Here is a 20,157-nt window from a genome sequence, read left to right on the forward strand (position 1 = left end):
TTGGTAGAACCGCTTTCGGCAAGAGAAATCCTTAGTCACTACTCGTTTCCAATACGAGTTATTGCATTTCGTTGTCAAAATTACTGTGACCTGATTTCCGCAGCTGAAAGTGACCTCACCGTGTTTGTTTCTGAAAATATACAAGGGAATGAGTTTGAAGCGATTAATCTTCTTCATTGACATGGATAGTCATTTTCCTGAAACCACTTCACGTGCATTTTAATCGGTTATAATGTTGCTTATCTGTGCATTGGCCAGGAATCCATCCCAGGTCTCAAACGTGGCAGTCCAGAATTCTACCACTGAATCACCTATACCACATTCCACTCGAATTTTTTTTACTTGAGATGCATTAATACTCTTCTTTTTTCATTCCTCCAAAATTGCTTGTTCTCTGTGTATATAGAATCTGACTTTTTAATTTTTTCATCGCGATCTGCAGATGATGGTGGGTTCTTTTTTTATATTCTCTACAAATTTGCAGTTTATTGTTGTTTAGTTGGATAAAAGTGCATCGGCCGGGAATCGAACCCAGGCCTCCCACGTGGCAGGCGAGAATTCTACCACTGAGCCACCGATGCCTCGTGTGGGTGGTGTGATTTTACGTGAGATGCATGAATACTGATCTTTCAGTAGCGTGTGAGTGAGACTTTTCTGTGTTTCTTATGCTCCTGACTTTCTCATTTTTCATGAATATCCGAAGATGAAGATGGACTAAATTGATAATATGCAAGTTATTGGGATGTTGTTAAAATATTTCTTCACCTGTTATAAAAATTTGGTAGAACCGCTTTCCGCAAGAGAAATCCTTCGTCACTACTCGTTTACAATACTAGTTATTGAATTTCGTTGTCAAAATAACTGCGACCTGATTTCTGCAGCTGAATGTGACCTCACCGTGTTTGTTTCTGCAAGTATACAAGGGAAAGAATTTGAAGCAATTAATCTTCTTCATTGACATGGATAGTAATTTTCTTGAAACCACTCCACGTGCATTTTAATCGGTTATAATGTTGCTTCTCTGGATAAAAGTGCATTGGCCAGGAATCGATCCCAGGTCTCCCACGTGGCAGTCCAGAATTCTACCACTGAATCACCTATACCACATTCCACTCGAATTATTTTTACGAGAGATGCATGAATACTCTTCTTATTTCATTCCTCCAAAATTGCGTGTTCTCTGTGTATATAGAACCTGACTTTTTACTTTTTTCATCACGATCTGCAGATGATGGTGGGTTCTTTATTTATATTCTCTACAAATTTGCAGTTTATTGTTGTTTAGTTGGATAAAAGTGCATCGGCCGGGAATCGAACCCGGGCCTCCCGCGTGGCAGGCGAGAATTCTACCACTGAACCACCGATGCCTCGTGTGTCTGGTGTGATTTTAAATGAGATGCATGAATACTGGTCTTCTTTCAGTAGCGTGTGAGTGAGACTTTTCTGTGTTTCTTATGCTCCTGACTTTCTCATTTTTCATGAATATCCGAAGATGAAGATGGACTAAATTGATAATATGCAAGTTATTGGGATGTTGTTAAAATATTTCTTCACCTGTTATAAACATTTGGTAGAACCGCTTTCTGCAAGATAAATCCTTCGTCACTACTCGTTTACAATACTAGTTATTGCATTTCGTTGTCAAAATAACTGCGACCTGATTTCTGCAGCTGAATGTGGCTTCACCGTGTTTGTTTCTGAAAATATACAAGGGAATTAATTTTATGCGATTAATATTCTTCATTGACATGTAAAGTCATTTTCTTGAAACCACTCCACGCGCATTTTAATCGGTTATAATGTTGCTTATCTGGATAAAAGTGCATTGGCCAGGAATCGATCCCAGGTCTCCCACGTGGCAGTCCAGAATTCTACCACTGAATCACCTATACCACATTCCACTCGAATTATTTTTTTACGTGAGATGCATGAATACTCTTCTTATTTCATTCCTCCAAAATTGCGTTTTCTCTGTGTATATAGAATCTGACTTTTTACTTTTTTCATCACGATCTGCAGATGATGGTTGGTTCTTTTTTTTAATATTCTCTACAAATTTGCAGTTTATTGTTGTTTAGTTGGATAAAAGTGCATCGGCCGGGAATCGAACCCGGGCCTCCCGCATGGCAGGCGAGAATTCTACCACTGAACCACCGATGCCTCGTGTGCGTGGGGTGATTTTACATGAGTTGCATGAATACTGATCTTCTTTCAGTAGCGTATGAGTGAGACTTTTCTGTGTTTCTTAGGCTCCTGACTTTCCCATTTTTCATGAATATCCGAAGATGAAGATGGACTAAATTGATAATATGCAAGTTATTGGGATGTTGTTAAAATATTTCTTCACCTGTTATTAAAAATTTGGTAGAACCGCTTTCCGCAAGAGAAATCATTCGTCACAGATTCCAAAGAACACAGGATGAGATGTTACTATCCTTTGTGCAAGCACTTCCAAGAGTTCATGAACAGTGAGCCTGGTGAAATTTGGGGAGCGCATCGTCAGTAGTGAACCTTTGGTTCCTAGGGTGTTTCGGCCTTTCATACTATACACCCTCCCCAAAGGCGGCCAGCGACAGGGTGATCAATCCTACGCTTGCGTCCCATTCCCAATTAGTCATAGGAGTTGCCTTGTTGTTGATAGCCAACATCCCATGGGACTATGCATGGCAGGGGCGTCCTCCTCCCTGAGTCAATCATTGTTGACTGCATACCTCCTGGCCCTCTCACTTTGGGGCCCAGCTGGGGTCTTTCCTCTTCATCCAGAGCCACTGACTGCTGCCTTCTGCCGCCTCCGATACAGCTCTGATTGCCGAACGCTGGCTCTGGCCCTTAATTCCCAGGTCTCTAAGCAGTCTGGTAGATGTTGCCACAAAACCTCTGCAGCCCACCTCCACTTGTCGGACTTCTGTGTTCCAGCCATGATGCCGTGCTTCGGCAGCAAGATCGGCATAGCGCAGATGTTTTCGCTCATAAGCCTCATCTACTGAGTCCTCCCAGTGGTTCTGTGAGCTCAATGATGAAGACCTTCTTGAGCGAACGGGACCAGAGCACCATGTCAGGTCTTAGGGTGGTGGTTGCGATCTCCGGAGGAAACACAAGTTGCCGGCCAATGTCAGCTAGCATTTTCCAGTCGCGGGCCAAGCGCAGCTGGTCTCACTCTATTGGTGTTGAGCCGCTCTTCGGTGGTTTAGCCCCTTCGCAGACAAAGGTCGTCCGTAAGGGGTGTGATGCTGCTGGGGGTGGTAGGGAGTTGGTGGCAGCTCGCTTGTCCTCCAGGGCGGACGCAAGGTTTTTAAGGACTTGGTTGTGACGCCAAGTGTAGCGTCCTTGGGTGAGGCTTGTTTTACACCCTGTGAGAATGTGCCTGAGGTTGGCTGGCATGGAACAGAGGGCACAGTCCGGATCTTCACCATACCATTGGTGAAGATTAACTGGTGTTGGAAGGACGTCATATGTTGCTCTGATGGAAAAGCTCAACCGCCTTGCTTCCATGGCACACAGATTATTCCAGCTGATCTTCCTCTTCTCCACACTGTCCCATCGAGTCCACTGTCCCTGTTTGGCAAGAGAGACTGCCTTGGCCCACCTTGCAGCCTCCTCCTGATGGCGTACTTCCTGCACTACCATCTTCCGCCGCTCTGGTGCAGTGGCCTTACTCCAAGGAGCACGGCTAGTTAGCCCAAGGCCTCCTCTCCCTTGCTGAACATGACCCACAATGTCAGCATGTCTGAGGGCTGCTGTTGCCTCCTGGACTGCTGTTCCTGGCCTCCATTTGCGCCCATTTGCCAAGGTCGGCGCGTTGTTGCTCACCACTGGGTCTCGAGATTCATTCAGTGTCATCTGGAGCCTGGTTTTTGCACACTTGAATTCCTCGGTTAGACTGGTGAGGGGCAGCTTGAGGACATCATCTCCATAGAGGCCTATGGTGGTAAGGCATCGTGGAACTCCGAGCCACTTCTTTAAGTAGCTCGTGACTCCTCTTTCCATCTTCTCCACTGTTGAGATTGGAACCTCATACACTGCTAGGGGCCACAACACCCGGGGTAGGAGACCAAACTGCAGACACCAGGCCTTTAACTTTCCAGGTAGCTGGGTGTTGTCGATGGACTGTAGGCTACTACTGATGTCTTTGCGCAGCTGTTGCACCTGGTCTTTGTCCTTCAGGCTTGCATCATACCACCTTCCAAGGCTTTTTTACCGGCTGCTCAGACACTGTTGGGATTTGGTCATCTCCGATGAAGAATTTCAGGTCACAGAGTACTCCCTTCTCAATCGAGATGCTGCGTGACTTGGATGGTTTAATCTTTATACGGGCCCAGCTGATGTTCTCCTCGAGTTTTCTGAGCAGTATCCTGGTGCATGGGACAGTGGTGGTCAATGTTGTAATGTCGTCCATGTAGGCTCTGAGTGGAGGGAGGCGAAAACCAGAGTCGACTCGCTGTCCACCAGCAACCCATTTTGAGGATCTGATGATAACCTCCATTGCCATTATGAATGCCAATGGAGAAATGGTACATCCCGCCATTATACCTACATTCAGGCATTGCCATGAAGTAGTGAACTCTGAGGTGGTGAAGCAGAACTGCAGATCCTGAAAGTACGACTTCACCAGGGTTGTGATGGTGTCCGGAATGTGGAAAAATCTGAAGGCAGACCACAGGAGTTCATGGGTCACAGAGCCAAATGCATTGGCTTTCCGCAAGAGAAATCCTTCGTCACTACTCGTTTCCAATATTAGTTATTGCATTTCGTTGTCAAAATAACTACGACCTGATTTCTGCAGCTGAATGTGACCTCACCCTGTTTGTTTCTGAAAATATACAAGGGAATGAATTTTATGCGATTAATATTCGTCATTGACATGTAAAGTCATTTTCTTGAAACCACTCCACGTGCATTTTAATCGGTTATAATGTTCCTTATCTGGATAAAAGTGCATTGGCCAGGAATCGATCCCTGGTCTCCCACGTGGCAGTCCAGAATTCTATCACTGAATCACCTATACCACATTCCACTCGAATTTTTTTAACGTGAGATGCATTAATACTCTTCTTTTTCATTCCTCCAAAATTGCGTGTTCTCTGTGTATATAGAATCTGACTTTTTACTTTTTTCATCACGATCTGCAGATGATGGTGGGTTCTTTTTTATATTCGCTACAAATTTGCAGTTTGTTGTTGTTTAGTTGGATAAAAGTGCATCGGCCGGGAATCGAACCCGGGCCTCCCGCGTGGCAGGCGAGAATTCTACCACTGAACCACCGATGCCTCGTGTGCGTGGTGTGATTTTACGTGAGATGCATGAATACTGATCTTCTTTCAGTAGCGTGTGAGACTTTTCTGTGTTTCTTAGGCTCCTGACTTTCCCATTTTTCTTGAATATCCGAAGATGAAGATGGACTAAATTGATGATATGCAAGTTATTGGGATGTTGTAAAATATTTCTTCACCTGTTATAAAGATTTGGTAGAACCGCTTTACGCAAGAGAAATCCTTCGTCACTACTCGTTTCCAATACTAGTTATTGCATTTCGTTGTCAAAATAACTGCGACCTGATTTCCGCAGCTGAAAGTGACCTTACCGATTTGGTTTTTGCAAGTATGCAAGGGAATGAATTTGAAGCGATTAATCTTCTTCATTGACATGTATAGTCATTTTCCTGAAAACACTCCACGTGCATTTTAATCGGTTATAATGTTGCTTATCTGGATAAAAGTGCATTGGCCAGGAATCGATCCCAGGTCTCCCACGTGGCAGTCCAGAATTCTACCACTGAATCACCTATACCACATTCCACTCGAATTTTTCTTACGTGAGATTCATTAACACTCTTCTTTTTAAATCCTTTATTAAATCTTTTATATTAAGTTCGCGTGCTTGCTTGCTTGCGTGCTTGCTTAGGACCGTGCAAATCTTTCGGTCGTTTTTTAACCCACTTCCCGTTATCCAATCGAGCTGCCATTTTCCAGACAGACTCGTTGTGCCAGACAATTATTGTTCGTGTAAAAAAATTCCCAAAATGTTACACTTTTCAGGCAAAAAAAAATATTTTACATATATTCAAATAGAACGCATTCATGGCTTTGGCTGAACGTCAGAGTGTAAGAGCCCAGAGCGTAACCCCTCCACAGGCCGTGGCGGAGTAGCGCAGTTGGTAGTGCCCTCGCTTCCCATGCCAAAGGTCGCGGAATCGATCCCCGCGTCCTCCACAGGCGAATACATTTTTTAATCCTTTATATTAAGTTCGCTTGCTTGCTTAGGACCGTGCAAATCTTTCGCTCGTTTTTTAACCCACTTCCCGTGATCCAATCGAGCTGACATTTTGCACACAGACTTGTTGTGCGTGACAATTTATTTTCGTGAAATTTTTTTTTCCCAAACTTTACACTGTTTAGGGAAAAATAAATAAATATTTAATTACCAATTGCTTAATTCTGCCAGACAATCATCTGACCCATAGGTGGCAGCCATCTCAAGCCAGAGGACGAGAGGACTCTCGCCGCCACGCATATAAAGGATTTATAGTGAAAAACTTTGTTTTTACGGGTTAATTTTTTTCATTCCTCCAAAATTGCGTGTTCTCTGTGTATATAGAATCTGACTTTTTACTTTTTTCATCACGATCTGCAGATGATGGTGGGTTCTTTTTTATATTCGCTACAAATTTGCAGTTTATTGTTGTTTAGTTGGATAAAAGTGCATCGGCCGGGAATCGAACCCGGGCCTCCCGCGTGGCAGGCGAGAATTCTACCACTGAACCACCGATGCCTCGTGTATCTGGTGTGATTTTACATGAGATGCATGAATACTGGTCTTCTTTCAGTCGCGTGTGAGTGAGACTTTTCTTGTTTTCTTCTGCTCCTGACTTTCTCATTTTTCATGAATATCCGAAGATGAAGATGGACTAAATTGATAATATGCAAGTTATTGGGATGTTGTTAAAATATTTCTTCACCTGTTATAAAAATTTGGTAAAACCGCTTTCTGCAAGAGAAATCCTTCGTCACTACTCGTTTACAATACTAGTTATTGCAATTCGTTGTCAAAATAACTGCGACCTGATTTCTGCAGCTGAATGTGACCTCACCGTGTTTGTTTCTGAAAATATACAAGGGAATTAATTTTATGCGATTAATATTCTTGATTGACATGGATAGTCATTTTCTTGAAACCACTCCACGTGCATTTTAATCGGTTATAATGTTGCTTATCTGGATAAAAGTGCATTGGCCAGGAATCGATCCCAGGTCTTCCACGCGGCAGTCCAGAATTCTACCACTGAATCACCTATACCACATTCCACTCGAATTTTTCTTACGTGAGATGCCTTAATACTCTTCTTTTTTCATTCCTCCAAAATTGCGTGTTCTCTGTGTATATAGAACCTGACTTTTTACTTTTTTCATCACGATCTGCAGATGATGGTGGGTTCTTTTTTTATTTTCAATACAAATTTGCAGTTTATTGTTGTTTAGTTGGATAAAAGTGCATCGGCCGGGAATCGAACCCGGGCCTCCCGCGTGGCAGGCTAGAATTCTACCACTGAACCACCGATGCCTCGTGTGTCTGGTGTGATTTTACATGAGATGCATGAATACTGGTCTTCTTTCAGTAGTGTGTGAGTGAGACTTTTCTGTGTTTCTTATGCTCCTGACTTTCCCATTTTTCAATAATATCCGAAGACGAAGATGGACTAAATTGATAATATGCAAGTTATTGGGATGTTGTTAAAATATTTCTTCACCTGGTATAAAAATTTGGTAGAACCGCTTTCCGCAAGAGAAATCCTTCGTCACTACTCGTTTCCAATACTAGTTATTGCATTTCGTTGTCAAAATAACTGCGACCTGATTTCTGCAGCTGAATGTGACCTCACCGTGTTTGTTTCTGCAAGTATACAAGGGAATGAATTTGAAGCGATAAATCTTCTTCATTGACATGGATAGTAATTTTCTTGAAACCACTCCACGTGCATTTTAATCGGTTAAAATGTTGCTTATCTGGATAAAAGTGCATGGGCCAGGAATCGATCCCAATTTCCCACGTGGCAGTCCAGAATTCTACCACTGAATCACCTATACCACATTCCACTCGAATTATTTTTACGTGAGATGCATGTGTAGGGGTGTTAGAGAGAGAGCCCGTTATGCATGGCAGCTTATGGCAAACAAACACAGTGGGCGGGGCTACGTGAGTGCACGGGGAGGTGCTCTCTTCGACGTCCGCGCCAGGCACCCCGGGGGGGCTGATTCGGAGTTATGATCCCCCGGGGCCCCACCCCTCAAGGGGGGGGTTGGGTCTAAAAGGGGATGTGTCGGAGGGCTCGAGGAGAATGTTAAGCTAACCAGTGAAGACTGAAGACGTCTTAGCTAGAGCCCTGGACTCCCCTGGTTCGCCGTCCTTATCAGGGCCGAACAGGACTGAGCCAGCGGCGTGGTCCCGAGATCCAGAGCCGGTGCTCCTGTCAGAGCTGGTCTGGGACTCAGGGTACCGGGCCCGACTTACCAGTGTCGGGCCAGATAGCTTCCCCTAGCCCGTTAGTGGAGGACTAGGAGGCAGGCTAGGAGTAGCTAGCGCGTGTATCCCCAGCTAGCCGGGTGAGGGGGCCGATACCCCCTCTAGTGTTGTATGCCACAACCGTGCTGTGTGAAATAAACCCGTGTGTCTCCAACTCCGGCGTCCAAGAGTCGTGAAGTCTACTACATCTGGTGTCAGAAGTAAAGATCTACGAACATGGACACGCGCCGGACAGCTCGAGTCAGGGTACCGGAGGGGGAGGACTCCATTGCAGTCGGGGAGCCCGGGACGGCTGAAGAAAGCACAGAGCAGTCGGGGCCGGATGCGTCCACACCGCAGCAACAGGAGAATGGGGAGCCGTCGACAGAGGGGCTGAGGCAGGCGCACGCTAAGCTGGCGGAACTGCTGTACGCCGCTGCCACCATGCTGGACCACATCACACAGCTGGGGGCTGCTGGACCGCCACGGGGCGAGGGCAGCCGACGACCACAGCGCCTTCCCGCCATTTCGACGGAGCACCACTTTGAAAATCCCGCCATCGCCGCGGCTGCTGTTGAGGGCGTGGCCGGTCTGAGCATCGCGTCCAACGGCGGCCGTACAGTACCTGCCGCGTCATCACCAATGGACGGAACGTCACCACGGGTGCGACCGGCGATGCCATCGGTTGTTCGCGCCGAGGCAGAGCCGGGTGAGGGGGACGAGGGAGTGCGACCTTCCGCGGCAGCCGCTGCGTTACATCAGCGACTACCTCCACTCAAAGAATTTGTGGGCGAGGAAGGCGACTGGGGCGGCTTCCAGCGGCGCTTCCTCGCTCACCAGGAGATGGCGCAGTGGACGGACGCCAAGGCTCTCCGCGCGCTGCCGGCACTCCTCGACAGCGACGCCCTCGCCACTCTAACATCGGCACCGAAGGAGAGGCGCTCCACGCTGCAGACGGCGATGCAGCTGCTGGCTGCAGTCTACGGTCCGCCGTCGGACTGTCGGCAACTCTTTTACGATCGCCAGCGGGGGGCAAAGGAGTCGCCCCTGGCGTACCGCACAAGCCTCCTGGCACTGGCGAAGGCGGCCTTTCCACGGATGGACCACGAAGGTATCGACGTCATGGTTACGGAGAAGATACTCCTGCTGGCGGACGACTTGGATATCGTCATCGTCGCACAGGATGACGCGGAGATGTGCTCCCTCCAAGCGGCACGACTCCTCCACGCAAACCTGCTCTCGCAATGACGGAAGGCCAGCAAGGCGGCGAGCGGGCGTGCCGTGGCTGCAGCCACCCTCCCGGCGGAAGAGATTTGCGCCATCGACCATCAACGGCAGCAGGGAGCGGGAGTACGGGCGGACCGGGGCGCTTCGAGCCATCTCGACCATCCATCGTCGTCGCCAGCGCTCCCGCGCTGTTACAACTGCGGCATCCGGGGCCATGTCGCCTCGGGGTGCCGCTCTCCTCGGCAGCGCGGGACGACACCTCGACGGGACGCTGGCCCTCTTCCCAAGCTCCATCATCATAACCCGGCGAGTCGCGGCACCCCTCATGTTTGGCCCACGCACACGCCCGCCACACACTCAAACACCGCGGCGAATGGGGGGTCGATATCGGGCACCATCGCACCAACACGCACCACTCTGGGTACTCATATCGAACCCAGCCAGTGGTCCGTGTTGGCCCATCGCGTTGTAGCCGCATCGTCGGGGTCGTCTGCCATTGTGGGGCACATCGACGGGGTTGAGGTGCGCATCCTGGTCGATACGGGAGCATCGGCGACCATTATTTCGGAATTAATTTACAATATTCTCCCTGTCCAGAGCCGTCCTTTGAAGCCCGTTAACGTGCCATTCTATGCTGCTAATGGGGGCTCACTTGGCATCATTGGACAAATTCGAGCCCAAATTTGTGTCGGGGATATTAAATTGTCTGGGCCGATTTTTGTTTCCTCCTCGCTGGCGGCTCCGTGCCTGCTGGGGACGGACTTCCTGGCCAAAATGCCGATTAGGATATTAATCGACCAGGGATGCATTGAGCTCCCATCGGGCCGACGCATGGCGTTTCTACCATCCCCCGTTACGAGTCGGACGGCGTTCGCGACGGTGCCGGCGTTCGTAGATAGAACGGTGCGCGTTCCTCCAGTGCCCTGTGAGGAACCCGTCGCGAATCACGTGAGCGCTGTCCCTGCGCCGCGACCACATTCGGACAGCGATGAAGGGTGGCTCGAGGCGCTTTGTGCGGAATCGACGGACCTGTCAAATTCAGAGCGTCAACAGCTTAAAACACTACTGCAGGAATTTTCCGACGTTTTCAGTCGGGACAAATACGATTTGGGCTGCACTCATCTGCTGCGTCACCATATTGATACGGGTGACAGCGCGCCAATACGCCAGAATCCTTTTCGGTTAAGTCCCGCCGAAAAGGACCATGTCAAATCGGCTGTTGATGACATGTTAGCCGCCGACATAATTTCTCCTTCCACCAGCCCTTGGGGAGCGCCGATCGTCCTAGTTAAGAAACAGAACGGCTCGTTGCGGTTTTGCGTTGATTTTCGGCGCCTTAACAAAATTTCGGTGGCCGACGCATACCCGCTCCCACGGATGGACGAATCACTTGACGCCTTGGCGGGAGCGCGATTCTTCTCCACATTGGATTTACTTTCGGGATTCTGGCAGCTTCCTCTGGACGATGATTCAAAGCCTAAAACTGCTTTCCGTACACCGCACGGCCTGTTCCAATTCAACCGGTTGCCGATGGGACTCTACTCAGCGCCGGCAACTTTCCAGCGTTTGATGGAATTAGTTTTGGCTGGATTGCAATGGGACTCGTGCTTGATTTATTTGGATGACGTTATCGTCTTTAGTAAAACATTTGACGAACATCTCCAGAGGTTGCGGGCGGTTTTCCAAAAGATGCGGGCTGCTAATTTGAAATTCAAACCCCAAAAATGTCATCTATTACGCGAATCGGTGCGTTATTTGGGACACATCGTGGGACGCTCAGGTATTGCTACTGATCCCGCCAAAACGCAGTGCGTCAGCTCCTGGCCGACTCCCACCTCGGTGGGAGAGGTCAGGAGTTTCATTGGCTTCGCGTCCTATTACCGACGGTTTGTCGCGGATTTTGCGACGATTGCGAAACCCCTACACGCTTTAACGTCAAAAGGGGTTCGGTTCCACTGGGGACAGGAGGAGGAGGCTGCTTTCCGCTCCCTTCGGGACGCTCTGGTGAAAGCTCCTCCCTTGGTTTACCCTGATTTTTCTAAGCCCTTTTTGCTTGACACCGATGCGAGCAACACGGGTATTGGGGGCGTGCTTTCCCAGGTGGTTGACGGCGTGGAACGGGTGGTCGCGTACGGTAGTCGGGTGTTGTCTCCTGTGGAGCAAAGATATTGTGTCACCCGTCGGGAACTGTTGGCAATTGTCTATTTCATCCAACAGTATCGCCCATATCTGTACGGTCGGCATTTCACCGTCCGCACAGATCATGCGGCACTACAGTACGCCGTGCGAGTTCAACAACCATCGGGACAATTGTCTCGATGGTTGGAGATTCTCCAGGACTTTGATTTTGAAACCACCTACCGTAAGGGCGTTCGCCACACCAATGCGGACGCTCTGTCGCGCATGCCAACCACCTCCGAATGTGCATGCCTCCTGGGGTCTGGACGTTGCAGGCCTCCGGGGGACATATCGGTTCAGGTCTTGGCGGCAGCCGACGACGACGAAACATTGATTACTAATTCGATCGCACAACAGGGAAAAGATTCCCTGTTGGGGTTTGCCCGTCACTGAATGGGGGCGCCTCCAGATGGAGGATACCTCCCTCCTCGGGTGGCGTCGTCGCGTCGGCGGTGCTGCGCGGGGGAGGGGTGATGCCGACGCATGGGAGATGGTGCAAGGTCTGCTGATGCATTGGGATGGGAAGTCCCATCGACACCGGCTGGTGGTCCCTTCTGGGTTGCGGGGCAAGGTGGTGTGGGCCGCTCACGAGCGCCTCTTACACCTGGGGACCCAAAAGACCCTCGCCTTGCTCCAACTTGATTTTTTTTGGCCAGGCATGACGAGGGATGTCGGGGATTTATTGGGGTCATGCCCTCGGTGCGCGCAACGAAAACCGCCAGCACGGGAGTCTAACCCACCCTTGCAATCAATCAAAGTGTCCAGAGTAAACGACCTTGTCGCGCTGGATATTTTGGGCCCATTCCCCGCCACCCCCAGGGGCAATAGACATTTGTTGACTGGTGTGGAGTATTTTACGCGCTGGCCTATGGCCTGGCCCTGTGCCAACCAGTCGGCAGCAGCCATCGTGGAGGCCTTTGTTCAGGGATACGTCCTGGACAAAGGTGCTCCGGAGCGGCTGCTGACCGACCAGGGCAAAATTTTTTCCGGCAAACTACTCCAACAAGTCTGTGAGCTCCTGGGCACGAAAAAAATTCGTACCTCCCCGTATCACCCGCAAACTGACGGGATGGTCGAGCATCTGCATCGAACCATCACGTCAATGTTGTCACAGCAGGTTTCGGACTCACAGACCGATTGGGACCTGCAAATTCAAGGGGTCTTGGCGGCATACCGGATGGCCCCCCATGCAGCTACGGGATTTCCCCCCTTCTACCTCATGTACGGCCGCGAACCTGACCCGCCTGTTCGTGCCCAGCTGCAGATCCCCGCGCCGCAGGGTAAAACTAAATTGGCTGACCATGTAAAACTTAATCTGGCCAAATTAACAGAGGCACGGGATGCTGCCATGCAAAACTCTGACCTCCGTCAGAAAGCAAATGAGCGGCTCAGACTGGGTCGGGCGCACATGCTGCAGTGGAAGCCGGGGGACAAGGCATGGCTGCACTGTCCCCAGGTGCCACTTGCAACCTCCTCTAAGCTGGTGCGGCCGTGGCCCTGTGGAGGTGGTCGAGGTTTTGCGACCGCAGTGCGTGCGCATCAAATGGGGGAAGCGGCGGTGGTTCGTGCACCCCTCTAGATTAAAACCCTTCGTTGCGGTACACATCCCCACTTCACACACGCGTGGCCAAACATGTGGGGGGTCGACCGACTCACTGGGTCCGTCTCCGTCGCTCTCACCTAATGCCTTGCCGGCTGTGCCACCTCCAGGTGCATCAGGAGTGACGGGCTCACGCCCGATCACCCCTCCTGGGGATGCCAAGGGTCACGCGGCGTCGGATGAGGACTCACTCCGAGACGGACAGTTGCCACCTGACGGTCCGCCACCCGGGGTTACCCCGTGTGAGGGGCCCGCTGCAAGGACGCGCGCTAAAATGTGCAGACTGTTGTGAGGCCGGAAGATGTGTACATAGGTTGTGTTCATTGTGTGTTGTGTGGGTGGTGTGTTCCCTGCTCATTGGATGTACATATGTTGGGTTCGCCATGTGTTGTGTGTGTGGTGGGTTCCCTGCAAATTGTATATAGGCTGTTTTACGGAATTCGTATTTATTCGGGGGGGGGTGCGTCGGGTTGTTTTCTCTTCTCGCTGTTGCGTTCTTGTTGTTGTTCTTGTTGTTGTTCTTGTTGAAAAATAGTGAGGCACACGCGCGGTCAGGGGGTAAATGCGCTTTTATTGTCATTTTTTTTGTATGTTGGCAGCCGGGACGGCTGCAAGCTATGCGGGGGGGGGGGGGGGGGTGATGTAGGGGTGTTAGAGAGAGAGCCCGTTATGCATGGCAGCTTATGGCAAACAAACACAGTGGGTGGGGATACGTGAGTGCACGGGGAGGACGTCCGCGCCAGGCACCCCGGGGGGGCTGATTCGGAGTTATGATCCCCAGGGGCCCCACCCCTCAAAGGGGGGGTTGGGTATAAAAGGGGATGTGTCGGAGGGCTCGAGGAGAATGTTAAGCTAACCAGTGAAGACTGAAGACGTCTTAGCTAGAGCCCTGGACTTCCCTGGTTCGCCGTCCTTATCAGGGCCGAACAGGACCGAGCCAGCGGCATGGTCCCGAGATCCAGAGCCGGTGCTCCTGTCAGAGCTAGTCTGGGACTCAGGGTACCGGGCACGACTTACCAGTGTCGGGCCAGATAGCCTCCCCTAGCCCGTTAGTGGAGGACTAGGAGGCAGGCTAGGAGTAGCTAGCGCGTGTATCCCCAGCTAGCCGGGTGAGGGGGCCGATGCCCCCTCTAGTGTTGTATGCCACAACCGTGCTGTGTGAAATAAACCCGTGTGCCTCCAACTCCGGCGTCCAAGAGTCGTGAAGTCTACTACACATGAATACTCTTCTTCATCGGCCGGGAATCGAACCCGGGCAGACAGCGTGGCAGGCGAGAATTCTACCACTGAACCACCGATGCCTCGTGTGTCTGGTGTGATTTTACATGAGATGCATGAATACTGGTCTTCTTTCAGTCGCGTGTGAGTGAGACTTTTCTGTGTTTCTTATGCTCCTGACTTTCTCATTTTTCATGAATATCCGAAGATGAAGATGGACTAAATTGATAATATGCAAGTTATTGGGATGTTGTTAAAATATTTCTTCACCTGTTATAAAAATTTGGTAGAACCGCTTTCTGCAAGAGAAATCCTTCGTCACTACTCGTTTACAATACTAGTTATTGCATTTCGTTGTCAAAATAACTGCGACCTGATTTCTGCAGCTGAATGTGACCTCACCGTGATTGTTTCTGAAAATATGCAAGGGAATTAATTTTATGCGATTAATATTCTTGATTGACATGGATAGTCATTTTCTTGAAACCACTCCACGTGCATTTTAATCGGTTATAATTTTGCTTATCTGGATAAAAGTGCAATGGCCAGGAATCGATCCCAGGTCTCCCACGTGGCAGTCCAGAATTCTACCACTGAATCACCAATACCACATTCCGCTCGAATTCTTTTTACGTGAGATGCATGAATACTCTTATTTTTTCCATCCTCCAAAATTGCGTTTTCTCTGTGTATATAGAATCTGAATTTTATCATCACGATATGCAGATGATGGTGGGTTCTTTTTTTATATTCGCTCCAAATTTGCAGTTTATTGTTGTTTGGTTGGATAAAAGTGCATCGGCCGGGAATCGAACCCGGGCCTCCCGCGTGGCAGGTGAGAATTCTACCACTGAACCACCGATGCCTCGTGTATCTGGTGTGATTTTACATGAGATGCATGAATACTGGTCTTCTTTCAGTCGCGTGTGAGTGAGACTTTTATGTGTTTCTTATGCTCCTGACTTTCTAATTTTTCATGATTATTCGAAGATGAAGATGGACTAAATTGATAATATGCAAGTTATTGGGATGTTGTTAAAATATTTCTTCACCTGTTATAAAAATTTGGTAGAACCGCTTTCTGCAAGAGAAATCCTTCGTCACTACTCGTTTACAATACTAGTTATTGCATTTCGTTGTCAAAATTACTGCGACCTGATTTCTGCAGCTGAATGTGAACTCACCGTGTTTGTTTCTGAAAATATACAAGGGAATGAATTTTATGCGATTAATATTCTTGATTAACATGGATAGTCATTTTCTTGAAACCACTCCACGTGCATTTTAATCGGTTATAATGTTGCTTATCTGGATAAAAGTGCATTGGCCAGGAATCGATCCCAGGTCTCCCACGCGGCAGTCCAGAATTCTACCACTGAATCACCTATACCACATTCCACTCGAATTTTTCTTACGTGAGATGCATTAATACTCTTCTTTTTTAATTCCTCCAAAATTGCGTGTTCTCTGTGTATATAGAATCTGACTTTTTACTTTTTTCATCACGATCTGCAGATGATGGTGGGTTCTTTTTTTATTTTCTCTACAAATTTGCAGTTTATTGTTGTTTAGTTGGATAAAAGTGCATCTGCCGGGAATCGAACCCGGGCCTCCCGCGTGGCAGGCGAGAATTCTACCACTGAACCACCGATGCCTCTTGTGGCTGGTGTGATTTTACATGAGATGCATGAATACTGGTCTTCTTTCAGTCGCGTGTGAGTGAGACTTTTCTGTGTTTCTTATGCTCCTGACTTTCTAATTTTTCATGAATATCCGAAGATGAAGATGGACTAAATTGATAATATGCAAGTTATTGGGATGTTGTTAAAATATTTCTTCACTTGTTATAAAAATTTGGTAGAACCGCTTTCCGCAAGAAAAATCCTTCGTCACTACTCGTTTCCAATACTAGTTATTGCATTTCGTTGTCAAAATAACTACGACCTGATTTCTGCAGCTGAACGTGACCTCACCGTGTTTGTTTCTGAAAATATACAAGGGAATGAATTTTATGCGATTAATATTCTTCATTGACATGGATAGTCATTTTCCTGAAACCACTCCACGTGCATTTTAATCGGTTATAATGTTGCTTATCTGGATAAAAGTGCATTGGCCTGGAATCGATCCCAGGTCTCCCACGTGGCAGTCCAGAATTCTGCCACTGAATCACCTATACCACATTCCACTCGAATTATTTTTACGTGAGATGCATTAATACTCTTTTTTCATTCCTCCAAAATTGCGTGTTCTCTGTGTATATAGAATCTGACTTTTTACTTTTTTCATCACGATCTGCAGATGATGGTGGGTTCTTTTATTATATTCTCTACAAATTTGCAGTTTATTGTTGTTTAGTTGGATAAAAGCGCATCGGCCGGAAATCGAACCCGGGCCTCCCGCGTGGCAGGCGAGAATCCTACCACTGAACCACCGATGCCTCGTGTGTCTGGTGTGATTTTACATGAGATGCATGAATACTGGTCTTCTTTCAGTCGCGTGTGAGTGAGACTTTTCTGTGTTTCTTATGCTCCTGACTTTCTAATTTTTCATGAATATCCGAAGATGAAGATGGACTAAATTGATAATATGCAAGTAATTGGGATGTTGTTAAAATATTTCTTCACCTGTTATAAAAATTTGGTAGAACCGCTTTCCGCAAAAGAAATCCTTCGTCACTACTCGTTTCCAATACTAGTTATTGCATTTCGTTGTCAAAATAACTGCGACCTGATTTCTGCAGCTGAATGTGACCTCACCGTGTTTGTTTCTGCAAGTATACAAGGGAATGAATTTGAAGCGATTAATCTTCTTCATTGACATGGATAGTCTTTTTCTTGAAACAACTCCACGTGCATCTTAATCGGTTATAATGTTGCTTATCTGGATAAAAGTGCATTGGCCAGGAATCGATCCCAGGTCTCCGTCCAGAATTCTACCACTGAATCACCTATACCACATTCCACTCGAATTTTTCTTACGTGAGATGCCTTAATACTCTTCTTTTTTCATTCCTCCAAAATTGCGTGTTCTCTGTGTATATAGAATCTGACTTTTTACTTTTTTCATCACGATCTGCAGATGATGGTGGGTTCTTTTTTTATATTCGCTCCAAATTTGCAGTTTATTGTTGTTTAGTTGGATAAAAGTGCATCGGCCAGGAATCGAACCCGGGCCTCCCGCGTGGCAGGCGAGAATTCTACCACTGAACCACCGATGCCCCGTGTGTCTGGTGTGATTTTACATGAGATGCATGAATACTGGTCTTCTTTCAGTCGCGTGTGATTGAGACTTTTCTGTGTTTCTTATGCTCCTGAATCGCAGTCAGCCAAAATCTACGAGACAACGTCGTGGCCGTCCACCGTGTTTCCGACCGCCTCATGTCCATCGAAATCGACTCAAACGTCCTACGCCTCCGGGTGGTATCTTGTTATGCGCCGCAGCCCGGCTGCCCAGCAGATACCAAGGAGGAATTTTGGGAACAATTTGATGGACACATGCAATCGATAAATGGAGAAGAGCAGTTTGTAATTGGTGGAGACCTAAATGGACACGTTGGAAGCGCCCGGGATGGATACCCTCGAAACCATGGTGGCCAAGGATATGGTACCCGGAACGATGAGGGAAACCGAGCCCTGGACTTTGCGGAAGCCCATGATCTTGTCCTCGCCAACACCTTCTTCAAGAAGAGACGGTCCCATCTCATTACGTACGCCAGTGGTGGGAGATCAACTCAAATTGATTACTGGCTTGTCAAGCGGGATAAGCTGAAAACGGTGACAAACACTAAAGTCATACCATCGGACAACATCGCCCCACAACATCGCATCCTGGTCATGGACATAAAAATGGACATTGGCCAGCGACATCGCCCACCAACAACTGGAAAGCAGCGAATTAAGTGGTGGCGGATGAAGGAATGCAAGGATCAGCTGAGAGTCGCCTTTAATCAGATTGACGTGAACACCAACCGACCAGCGAATGCGATTTGGGAAGATCTCGCCGGCCAACTGTGCACAGCAGCAACGGAAGCACTGGGTCTAACTAAGCCGGGAAAACACTTCATTGACAAGCAAATATGGTGGTGGAACGAAGAAGTTCAGCTAGCAGTGAAAGAGAAGAAGCTAGCTTTCAAGAAGTGGCGCCAAACGCTCGCAGATCTGGATTACCAACAATACAGAAACTGCAAATCGGCAGCGAAGCGAGTAGTTGCAGCGGTGAAATTAGCTCAATACGACCAACTGTATGTCGAACTGGACACCCCAGAAGGTGCCAATAAGATCTATCGACTGGCAGAGGCACGCCATCGTTCGACTCAGGATATTGGTCAGGTCAAATGCATAAAGGATGAGAATCACAGCGCTCTCAGAGACCCGCCCGCCATCCTTCAACGCTGGAGCGACTACTTCTCTGGAATCTGCAACCAGGAATTTCCCCACCCACCTATTATTAGCGCTGAACACGTCCTCGGTCCGGTTTCACCTATCACCATCACCGAAGTGGAACAAGCTATCAAGAGAATGAAGAATGGGAAAGCGACTGGCCCGGACGATATCCCTGCTGAGGCCTGGAAGATCCTTGGCAGGCAGGGTGCTGCCCTCCTTACCCAGCTCTTCAGCACCATCACGAGCACCAGTGAGGTCCCAGAAGCCTGGTCGACCAGCACGACGGTTCCAATTTGGAAGGGTAAAGGGGACGTGGCAGAATGCTCGAATTACAGGCCAATCCGGCTCCTGTGTCATGCGATGAAGATCTTTGAGCGAGTTTTGGACAAGAGGATTAGAAACATCATCACCCTATCACCCAACCAATGCGGCTTCGTCAAAGGATGTGGCACTACGGACGCCATATTCGCGGCGAGGCTCCTGCTGGAGAGGCACAGAGAGAAGAACCAAGCTGTGCACGTGTCGTTCCTCGACCTTGAAAAGGCATTTGACAGGGTCCCCCACGACCTCATCTGGCACTCGCTTCGATCCCATGGAGTCCCTGAAACCTACGTGCATTGGGTGCAACTCCTATACAAGAACGTCACCAGTGCAGTCAGGTGTGCAGTGGGCATATCACCGCCATTTCCCATCAGCGTTGGAGTGCACCAAGGATCGGCCCTGTCACCACTCCTGTTTATCCTGTGCATGGACACGATCACTGCCGACCTGCACACGCCCCTTCCATGGTCAATTCTCTACGCGGATGACGCCCTCCTCTCAGATAAAGAGAGAGGAGAAGTGGAAAGACAAACGCGCCTGTGGAAGGAACGTTTGGACGAAAACGGGATGAGGTTCAACATCAAAAAACGGAGTATATGGAGTGTGGCCACCAAACCGACGGCACCATCAGTATTGACGGAGAAGATCTGAAGAAAGTGACGGACTTTAAGTACCTGGGCTCCACCATCAGCTCAGATGGTAGCATCACGACTGATGTGAGGTCACGAGTCA

At 48.6% G+C, this 20,157-nt stretch overlaps 7 non-coding genes across 7 annotated transcripts; all 7 read right to left on the reverse strand.

Moving 5' to 3' along the window:
- Window positions 1-1,296: 1,296 nt before the first annotated feature.
- TRNAG-GCC (transfer RNA glycine (anticodon GCC)) lies at window positions 1,297-1,367 on the reverse strand. Its single transcript has one exon. It is a non-coding gene; the product is annotated as a tRNA-Gly (tRNA).
- Window positions 1,368-2,089: 722 nt separating this feature from the next.
- TRNAG-GCC (transfer RNA glycine (anticodon GCC)) lies at window positions 2,090-2,160 on the reverse strand. Its single transcript has one exon. It is a non-coding gene; the product is annotated as a tRNA-Gly (tRNA).
- Window positions 2,161-5,196: 3,036 nt separating this feature from the next.
- TRNAG-GCC (transfer RNA glycine (anticodon GCC)) lies at window positions 5,197-5,267 on the reverse strand. Its single transcript has one exon. It is a non-coding gene; the product is annotated as a tRNA-Gly (tRNA).
- Window positions 5,268-6,697: 1,430 nt separating this feature from the next.
- Window positions 6,698-6,768, reverse strand: TRNAG-GCC (transfer RNA glycine (anticodon GCC)). The gene has a single exon. It is a non-coding gene; the product is annotated as a tRNA-Gly (tRNA).
- Window positions 6,769-7,486: 718 nt separating this feature from the next.
- On the reverse strand, window positions 7,487-7,557 carry TRNAG-GCC (transfer RNA glycine (anticodon GCC)). The gene has a single exon. It is a non-coding gene; the product is annotated as a tRNA-Gly (tRNA).
- Window positions 7,558-15,513: 7,956 nt separating this feature from the next.
- TRNAG-GCC (transfer RNA glycine (anticodon GCC)) lies at window positions 15,514-15,584 on the reverse strand. Its single transcript has one exon. It is a non-coding gene; the product is annotated as a tRNA-Gly (tRNA).
- A 2,284-nt stretch (window positions 15,585-17,868) lies between these two features.
- Window positions 17,869-17,939, reverse strand: TRNAG-GCC (transfer RNA glycine (anticodon GCC)). The gene has a single exon. It is a non-coding gene; the product is annotated as a tRNA-Gly (tRNA).
- Window positions 17,940-20,157: the final 2,218 nt, after the last annotated feature.

Source organism: Lampetra fluviatilis, chromosome 4 (assembly GCF_964198595.1).
Source record: "Lampetra fluviatilis chromosome 4, kcLamFluv1.1, whole genome shotgun sequence".
Classification (NCBI taxonomy): domain Eukaryota; kingdom Metazoa; phylum Chordata; class Hyperoartia; order Petromyzontiformes; family Petromyzontidae; genus Lampetra; species Lampetra fluviatilis.